The following is a 10144-nucleotide window of genomic DNA, read 5'->3' on the forward strand; positions in this document are numbered from 1 at the left end:
ATGTAGTATTTCACATTCCACCTGCAGATATCTTTTTGTCTTTGAAGTATCTATGAAATGCATTAAATAATCACTGCAAGCTATCTTTTGTTGATAACTTTATCATTTTACTGCCCTGAATTATTCATACAAAGCCAACACTGTATCACTATATTATTACAGGAAAGCAATTAAGGTAGACTGTATGATTTGTAAAAAATGGAAACCCCTCTATTCTGTTGCATAGAACGGGATGTTTCCACCCCCTATTCAGGTCTGTGTCAGAAAACATCAAAAGTTTGCAGAGCTATTTGGGAGTATGTGTCTGAAGGGAGTGGTTGTTTAGTAGTGTTACCAATTGCATAGGGGAGTAAAAACAGGCCATTTTTCCTAGCCCCAGTGCCTGGCTCTAACAGAGCACTTGTCATCAAAGCACATATAAAGAAGTGAGTGCAATTTTTTTCCCTGGCTGCTGCTGGTGAAACAGAGGCATGGCACAGTCCACCTCCAGTTTCGCTCACAGCTACTGCCTGCTGCAAGGTGCCTGCGGTTCTCAAATGCCAGCTCAGTGCAAGAGCTGGTCAGCCGTACACCCGCACCAGCGGACAAAACCTCGGCCTTGTCCCAGCAGATGGAAGTGGCTGGTTTTAAAAATGCGGCCGCTGGTTTCAGGTGCCTTAACACCTGCGTATTGCTTTCATGTACCTGTGAATGCTACTGATCCCTTAACACCAGCCTGTAAATTAAAGTCTACATGGTGACTTACTTTATGGAAGAATCTGAGTCCATCTGAACACCAATCTTCCTGTATCTGTTTGAAACCTGATTCAGTAAAGACACACTTACTGCTTTCACAGGGCACTCATTATATGAGATAAGAGTATCCAATACTTGTCTGGGGTTTTGTCTTTTTTTTTTTTTTCCTTTTAACAACTCACAGAACACTGAATAAAGCACTCTCCAATCTAAAATACATATCAAAGTCATGGATGTTGCTAATTTAATGAAATCAGCTGGGAAATCTGCATCGATAGTCAGTATGGTTTTGTGTTTAGACCAGATTTAATGCAAACATGCCAGGAAACAGGAATTGTCCCCACACACAGTCTCATACAGCCAGCATTATAGCCTGGCACAGCCAGCCTGTGAAAAAAATCAGTCCCACCGATGAGCGGTGCTGACAGAAAATGGAAGCGCTCCACAGTGAAACATCTCACAAAAGCTCCCTGTTCATCATCAAAAGCTTTTGCTATGAGAAAGCATAAATACTATTATAGATACGCATATATATTTCACTAGTTCCAGTAATGAATTATTCTTTCCTAGGAAGCATCAAAGAAGTTAATGAAACATTTTCTCACTCTGTAGAAACCTATTTTAGGTAAAAGCTGTAAAACAGAAAAGGAAAAAAAGATTAAATAAAAATAAGAAGATCTTGCTAAGAAGGTTCAAATTATGGAAAAAAAAATAAAAAGCCTCCCTTCTTTGAAAAGCTGAATTGGTTAAAAAAAAATAAAAATTACACACAGGAATTCTTCCTGCTTTGCCACTCTCCCCCACATCAGCAACTGTGCCTTCTCACAACTCTAGAGATGGTAAGATGGGACCACAACACAAGCTGGGACTGTGTAGTCAAGTAAAAAAAAAACCCCACATAGCTATTACAGATGGAAACTGAAGTGAAGCCTTTGAAACCACAGCCCAAAGTGAATAACAAAACCACAAGGCTAAGCCTGTGTCCAGCATGTCCTTGAGGTCTACAAGCCATCTCAAGCCTGTCTGGAAATCCTGCCCACCAGGCAGTGGAAATTACTGGGCAGAGAGAAACCATCCCTGAGGGCACCAATTAAGAAAGAAAAATAGACCCTCCTACCCTTAGGTAGCTCTGTCCTTCTGCTAATGTGTCCTTTCTTATCAACTGGAAACAGTCCTCATGGATGTAGAGTGCGGGAAATCACCTCTAGGTTTGTGAGAAACCACTTTAAGTTCGATGGAAAGAAAAAAAAAAAAGCTTTCTCAAGTCACTGTCTCTGTCACTTGCACAACGAAACAATGGTCGAATAGGCACTATTCGCTTATTCACATTCAGCAACCCAGAGCGTAAAACAAACCAGGGAGCTACTAGGTTAGCTGAACATAACATGCTGGGTAATTTATTATACACAGCTCTCTAATGAGCTGTGAAATAAATTCAGATGTGGCCATTTTAGCAAATTCAGAATAATCTCCATCTCTCAAATATCTGAGCTAATGATTCACAGTTTGTTCGCAAATGGAAATGTCACTCCCCCAGTCTGTTGCTACTGTTTTTAATGTCAAGGGAGCAGTAACAATTCTATACCTCCTCTTTGCATCATAGAGGTACCTAAATGCTCCAGCTGAGCTCAAGTCTCTCTCCTGCCTTTGCAATGCCTTCACCGCAGGGTGGATATTTTCTAAGAATTGTGAGACAGCTCAGAAAATTTCTTTCGATCCAAGAACTTTGGCAAGAGCTATCCTGGCTACTCTTCCACATAATCATCATCACTTTTCTCCATTTAACCGTAAAACCAGTTCTTTGCTGAGCATGCCTTACCGGCTAGGGTTGCTTTTTCTCTTTTTTTTTTTGTCAAAAGTGAAAGGAGCAGATACACATTAAAGGGAGCAAAAAAATATAGTGGGTGTGTTCTTATAACTCTCAAACATACATGATGGCATGCAACAGGTAAGATGCACATATTAATTTGGCATGTCTGTTGGGAAGTATTAAATATGATGAGCCCAAGACTGCAAAGCAGCAGCTAGCTTAGCCCCATGGTAACTATAAATTCATATGCTATAAACACAGAATCTTTCTCGACCTGGAAGACATTTGTATTCTGTCACACCCAGTTTTAAAAGTCACAGGCGAAGGTGATTTTGCAGACTATTATATTTCATTAGCAAGAAGCTTTCTGGATACTAATTTACAATTTTCCCTTCCTTAATTAACTCCAACTACTTCTAGTTACACCTTTGTGTGCTTCATTAAATCATTTCATTTCCTCCTTGGTATTTAACAGCCTTCAGTTATTTGCAGACTGCTGAGCTCCATTTTCACCCTTTAGGTTGGCTAGTGGCCAAAACTAAACTAGCCAGCTCAGATCCTCAGCTGGCATAAATCACTTTAGTACTTTTAATCTTTCTCATACTGCACAAGTCGTTCATTCCAAGTCAACGACCTGCTCATCAATTTTTTCTCTTTCAGCTCTGACCTCTCCCTACTGACAACACAATGCCCAGGCTCAGCATGGCATTCAAGAAAGGAATATTTCTGTAAGAGGCAGAATACTTCTGTAAAGGCAGCCCAGGTTGCCACTAGCTTTTTTCTAAACAGGTTGAAAACCAGTGTCTAATTCTGGTCTACTATCAGAATAGTAGACTCTGTCTTCTTCAATATTTTCTTCCCATGCTGTATACATGTGGATGTTTTCAGTAAAATCATTGGGAAAAATACAATTTAATACAACTTAACTCATTTCCACGTATAGTTTTGTAGTTTCTAGCTGCTCCAATGCATTTGTCTCTCATGTTGAATCACAGAATCTCAGCTCTATTTATCTCACTGAGTAAAATATAAGCCCCAAATGAATCTCGTCAGAGTGCGTGCCAGTTAAGTGTATGGGATTAGCTGCTTCTGAAATGCAATAGCATTAATTCCTGTCCAAACCTGCTCACTAGGAGAGATGTGGTGAACACCTGTGGAGTTTACAGATGTCTACAGTACAGAACTGGAGGAAGGAAGTAGAAGTGCTGCCCTCCAATATGAATTACTATCTAGCAGTGCTAGAGCTGCTATGCAAACAGAAGACTAGTCCTTGTCTATGCTGCTTGCAGTGTGAGTATGTTCAAAGAATTGCAGGCATGCCTGTGAGTAACTTTTATTGCTTGCTACTGAAGGAACTATGCATACTGCATAGTGCTGTCATGATGTGCAGAACTGATCTTGCTAATTAGATATATTGTCCTCAGTTATTTCGCAATGACTTCAGTTGACTAACTGACAGAAAGAAATAGCTTCAGGCTTTTGTGCCTCTGAGGACTCAGCTTCCCTACCAGCCCAAGGCAGATGTTGCTGTTTCTGCTGCGCTAGGGACAGTGCTTCTGAGTTTTGCTTCTAAGCATAAATGCACTTGCACAGTCCAGAGTGTTCAGAGGTCATTTTGTGCCACGCAGCTTCTCAGAAACAACCCCACTAACAGTCTGCGGACATGAAGCATCACAAATGGACATGCTATGAACAGCAATGATTTCTCACAACAGAAACGGTAGGTGCACAGTGCTGATAAAAGACATGAAAGGCATTCAACACCCAGGTTTTCAATGGCCTAAGTACAGAGGTTATTTTCCTCAAGAAAGGAAACAATCATGGCTGGGGTACTGCAAAATAGTGTGAGCTGAACACAAATGCCAGGAAATAGTTTTCGACAGAACTGACACAGCTGAACTAGTGTTTAGCAAACAGGTCAGTAGCTGGGGCTATCCCAGAGGGCTGCAAATGTCAACATGGCCAAGTAGTTTCTGTGTGAGTTGAAGGGAATTACATCCTACCCATTCCCTCAGAACAGCAACATAAGGGACAGTGGCGTGACTGCCAGTTTCTAGAAAGATGACAGTAGTTTGCTTCTCACCCTTCCATACTAAAATTGAACACCTTTTGCATCCCATAAGCTATATACATCTATCCCACAGAGGAACAAGAGGATGGCTATCTGATAATTACCTATGTGCAGGCTGACAAAACAAAAACTGTCTCCTCAGACATAATGGAAATACCACTAGCACTAAACGGTCCTTCATGCTCACCAAAGATCAGACAGGGGATCAGATGTTTGGTATTGGACAATTTGTATCAGACAATATTTGCTAATTAGACAATTCCTTGCTATGTCTTATTAAATAACCAAAATTAACCATGACTGCTTTAGAAAATCCTGTTCTTTACCTTCAAATACAGCACACTGAATACTGCCAGGTTCTTGAGGCAGACTGATTAACACATTAGAAACTGCAGACTATGAGACAGCTGCTTCCAACGCAATGATTCTCAAGACCAGAACTGGCTACATAATCATTTAGAGCTGCTCTGGGGTTGCTCTAAGCTACACCATTGTCTTGGTTTAGGCCCAGCCAGCAACTAAACACCACGTGGATGCTCGCTCACTCCTCCCCCTCACTCCTCACTCCTCAGTGGGATGGGGAGGAGAATCAGAAGAAAAAGGTAAAAACTTATTGGTTGAGATAAGGACAGTTTAATAGGACAACACAAGGAGAGAAGAAATAACAACAACAACAACAATAATAATAATAATAGAATATATGAAGCAAGTGATGTACAATGCAATTCCTCTGGGCTCTGCGCTGCCAGTTGCTCTGCTTCCATTGCTGCAACCAGCCCCACAGGGCATTTGCCACCATCCCTGAATCAATATAGAGATAGAGTACTGGCCATTTTCCTCAATCAGCAATGTCTAAAGCTAGCTGGATGGTTTTCATGTCCGCAAACCGGCTTGATTCACCTTCTCCTTCAGCAGCTTCTATGACTTGTCATATAGGGCTCCATACAGCAGCCTTCCACCTCTGATGCTTTCGCACAATCTGACAAGACCCATCATATTGCTTCTCACTTTCTGGCAGTTTATTATACAGTGGGGCCTCTTCAGCACGTGTCACCTCCTCCTCTGGCAATATTCCAAAATCTTTGCCTTCTGGCCAGTCCGTGATCGCTTCCAAAATTCCTTGGCAACTGGGGTTTCCTATTCCAGCCTGTTGTGTGACCAGTGCAACCCACTTACTCCGAGTTGCATGATGCATAGAGGGGAATATCCAGCAGTCAGGGTGCTAAGAGGAGCTGTGCTTCAGTACCAACCACTTCCAAGGCAGCTCAAACTCCTTCATACGCTGCCAATATCTCTTTTTCAGTTGCAGTACAGCGGGCCTTGGATCCTCTATATCCCCGACTCCAAAACCCCAGGGGTCGGCCTCGGGTCTCCCTCCCCAGGTGCTTTCTGCCAGGGGCTCCACGTAGGGCCATTCTCCCCATCTGCAGTGTAGAGCACATTTATTACATCCTGTCCTGCCCGGACTGGCCCAAGAGCTACTGCATGAACTATTTCCTGTTTAATTTGTTCAAAGGCTTGTCGTTGCTCAGGGCCCCATTTAAAACTGTTCTTCCTTCAGGTCACTTGATAGAGAGGGTTTACAATTATGCTGTAATTTGCAATATGCATTCTCCAAAAACCCACTATGCCTAAGAAAGCCTGTGTTTCCTTTTTGCTAGTCAGTGGAGACATAGCTGTTATTTTGTTAATCACATCCATCGGGATCTGATGACGCCCATCTTGCCATTTTATTCCTAAAAAACTGGATCTCCTGTGCACGTCCCCTGACCTTACTTGCCTTTCTGGGCAAACCCAGCCTTCAGAAGAATTTGGATTATTTTCTTCCCTTTCTCAAAAACAGCTTCTGCTGTGTTGCCCCATATGATGATGTCATTAATGTATTGCAGGTGTTCCAGAGCTTCACCCTGTACCACTGCAGTCTGGACCAGGCCATGGCAAATGGTGGGGCTCTGTTTCCACCCCTGGGGTGGTCAATTCTGTGTGTACTGGATGCCCCTCCACGTGAAAGCAAATTGTGGCCGGCACTCTGCTGCCAAAGGGATTGAGAAAAACGCATTACTGATGTCAATTGTGGCATACCACTTGGTTGCCTTTGACTCCAGTTCATACTGAAGTTCTAGCATATCAGGCACAGCAGCACTCAGCAGTGGTGTGACTTCATTCAGGCCACGATAGCCTACTATTAGCCTCCACTCTGCATTAGAATTTCACATGATGTCATGTGGTATCCAGTAACCCTTTGGCTAGTCCAGGTCAGCTACCCAGGCTGTGCCCCATTCCAGCTTCTTGTGAAGATTAACTTTATCCCAGCCGAACCCAGGACAACCATACATATGGTATCTTAATATAGACAGTACCAGACAGTGCAGAAAACCAGCAAGCCCCACACAGATATGATCTGTACCTTCCTTCCATATGGGCTGCATATTTTTTCTTCATCATTATTAGATGCTAGTAATATTACAAAGGGTGATAATATTTGTCCCATCAATGATCTCAAAGGTCAATTCTGCCCTCAGCCACTAAACGGTTGGCCCTGATCTATGCCAAACGTGGGTACAGCCACAGCGAATCCAGAAATTCATGCTGTTATTAACTCTTGACATGAATATCTCTCATCCCCACATAAGCCTCATTTTTCTCCAGCTGAGAAACGTGTAAGGCCTTTGGATGTCTTTCTAATCCAAGGATAATCCACATGGAAGTTGTGATTTGAATTCAGGCCCTTTGAGTAGCATAAAGGAAGCTGTATATAGCAGAGTACAGCCAAGTTCCCAGTATACGTGAAAAATGAATGATATAAGAGCCAAGTCAATACAGGAAAGAGTTGAAATTTGAGTAGTTTGCCCATCAATTTACAAGAAGAGAAAGTTGCAAGTAAGGCTGAAAAGACAAACCTAGACCTGAGCTGAGCTCTCATCAGAAGTTCTGACAAGGCAGTGCACTGCACTGCAAATTATTCTGGACTATAAAGGCTGCAGTTTGAAACTAGCCGATTTTTAAACTAATGAAATACAGGGAAAATGAAGTATATTTTCTGTTAGAGAAGTCGTCCTTCTTAAGGGGGATCTTTGCTTTGTTTTCCATCACTTAACCTGTTTTAATTCTGCTGCTCACAATAACAAGCACCATTATGGCTACAGGATTGATTTTTTCCTCCAAAATCATCCTGTGCTCTAAATCAGATCTGCAGAGATTTTACACAAGAACCTTGCAAGTTTTGAGGTTTTTTGAGGTTTCCTGGAAAAATCCACATCTTGGACTAAAGTGGTTAATGCTACAGTATCAGCTTTCATTACAAAAAGTTAGGCTTCTCAACTTTGATGCCCATGCATGATATTTTTAATGTCCATGTTGGTAGGGCAGTGTCTTTCTTAGCAGAGAACGACTGGAGCCCTGATTCTAGAAAGGCACTTCATTTTACATGTTATGGTCAACTCCAGTGGGAATATGAAGATGAGGACCTTCAACCATGCACAGAATTCTTGCCATCACTGGCAATCAAATGTGCTGCAGAGGCTTGGCCTCACCCCAGCTTGCTTCCCCTGCCAGTCTGGATTTTAATATTTTTATGTTTTTCTCTTTCCCTCTACAATCAGTCCACACACATACACGTGCATACACTCCTTTCTCAACATCTTTACCTCTGGAATCCTATAACTAATCCAAGACTCAATAATGAAACTCAGAACAGCAAGCTTTTGAGGGCAGGATTGCGTTTTTTATACTGTGCCACTTCTGCCAATAACCAGCTTCTGACTCAGGTAATCCCTCTGAAAGCCTCAAGCAGCTACATGCGTGGCGAAACCACAGTGATCCCAATACAACTTTTGACATACGTACCCTGCCCGGAATACTAGTGCTGCCTTCTGCCCCAATGTATCTAAGTGTTAGGGTAGGACAAACAGTGACACGCTCTTTGCCTTCAGTTTTAGAGGAGTTTAACCTCAAGACCCTATCTAATTGGGACGCAGCCACCTTCAAACAGAAGAGATTTGAGAGGGCATTATCAACAGTCTCCTGCAATGCCTGTTTTAATTAAGCTGCGTTGAGCCAACTGCACTTTGAGCTTCATATGTCTTTGTTTGCTGGGTATGAATCATCTTCATCGTTTGTGCTTTCGTTCTTTCACTGATGGAAAAGATAGCAGGAAAGGATTCCTCAGGATTGATTAACTAAGCTCTCACCCCATTGCCCTTGGTAAGTCTAAAGAGAACTGGAGGTTATAATCATCTTTATCGCTGCACGTTGCACAGCCATGCAGATTTCCATCTTTCATTTTATCACATCATGACTTTGCACTTAAAGGAGCACATAGCTTTGCTAAAGCAACCATCTCCTCTCCCTCCAACCAACAGTTGCCAAGAAAGTTCTGGATAGCTACAGTATGCTGTGAAGTCCCCTTCAGTGAGCATGGCTTTATAAAAGTGCTTATTTTGGTCTAGAGAACAAGATATTAATCATGTGGGGGTTGAAATCTGTGCTTCATCCCATAATACCTGTGTGACCTTGGGCTGTTCGGGTTGTGTTTATAGGCACAGCAGGACCACGCCTGTTCCGAACGCCTGTGAAACTCTCAGGGACCTGGGACTGTTCTTCAGCAACAGCACTCATGGCAAGCGTATAAGCCTGGAAAAGGACTACAGAACAAGGGTTTATGAGGGAAAAGCATAGTGTTTCAGGGCAAACTGTAAAAGACACATCACAGGGGTCTCAGAAATCACCCTTCTCTTGGGCTTAGAGGTGCAAACCCAAGTGCAAGAGCCAACTTAGTTCAACTATTGCAGACCTCTTCTTGCGGGATGAGTGCAGGAATCTGCTTAAAACATTTATAATAAGTAAAACTCTTAACTGAGGAAATGCAGTCCAAATTTCAGAAACCAAAGTGTCTACTGTGGCTTATGGACCAGTGATAAAATTCTTGACTTAAACCAGCCTGAGAAGGAGAGCCAGCTGGCATGGCATGAGGGTGCTAATAGACTCTAATTAACCCTCATCAACCTCTCCTGGTGCCTCCAGCATCCACCCACAGCCCAGGAGCTCTATATAAGTTCAGGTCTGACAACTTCTGCTCTTTCTGTGAACTGTGTTGTGGAGAGGGTTTGGGTCTAGTCTTGTTCTCTGCTGAGCCTGACTTGCTTACTAGATTTCCTAGCTTGCCCTGGGATTTGCTTCATCCTTGCGTTTTTGTCTGATGGTCACTGGGCTCTTGTTGGGACTTGTTATTGCCACCAACCCTGCTCTGCTTGTGCTGCTTGGCAGTGTGCCCCACACTGGTGAAGTTGCTGTGGCATGGTGACCTGGGTATCCTGGTTTGTCCTCCTCAACGGAGCAGCCTTGTTCTTCCAGCACCCTGCTGCTGGCCTCCTACCTCCAAGGTAAGTGCCCTGTGCACCAGTGACTGGTCAGACTGGCTGAGCACCCCTTGGGGCATGGGGTCTGCCCGTGCCACAGGTACCAAGACTCGTTCTGGTGTGGGTAACTTAATGCTCCTTGCAGGGCCTTGTGTGGTGTGACAGCCCAGA

Source organism: Haliaeetus albicilla, chromosome 1, assembly GCF_947461875.1.
Source record: "Haliaeetus albicilla chromosome 1, bHalAlb1.1, whole genome shotgun sequence".
Classification (NCBI taxonomy): domain Eukaryota; kingdom Metazoa; phylum Chordata; class Aves; order Accipitriformes; family Accipitridae; genus Haliaeetus; species Haliaeetus albicilla.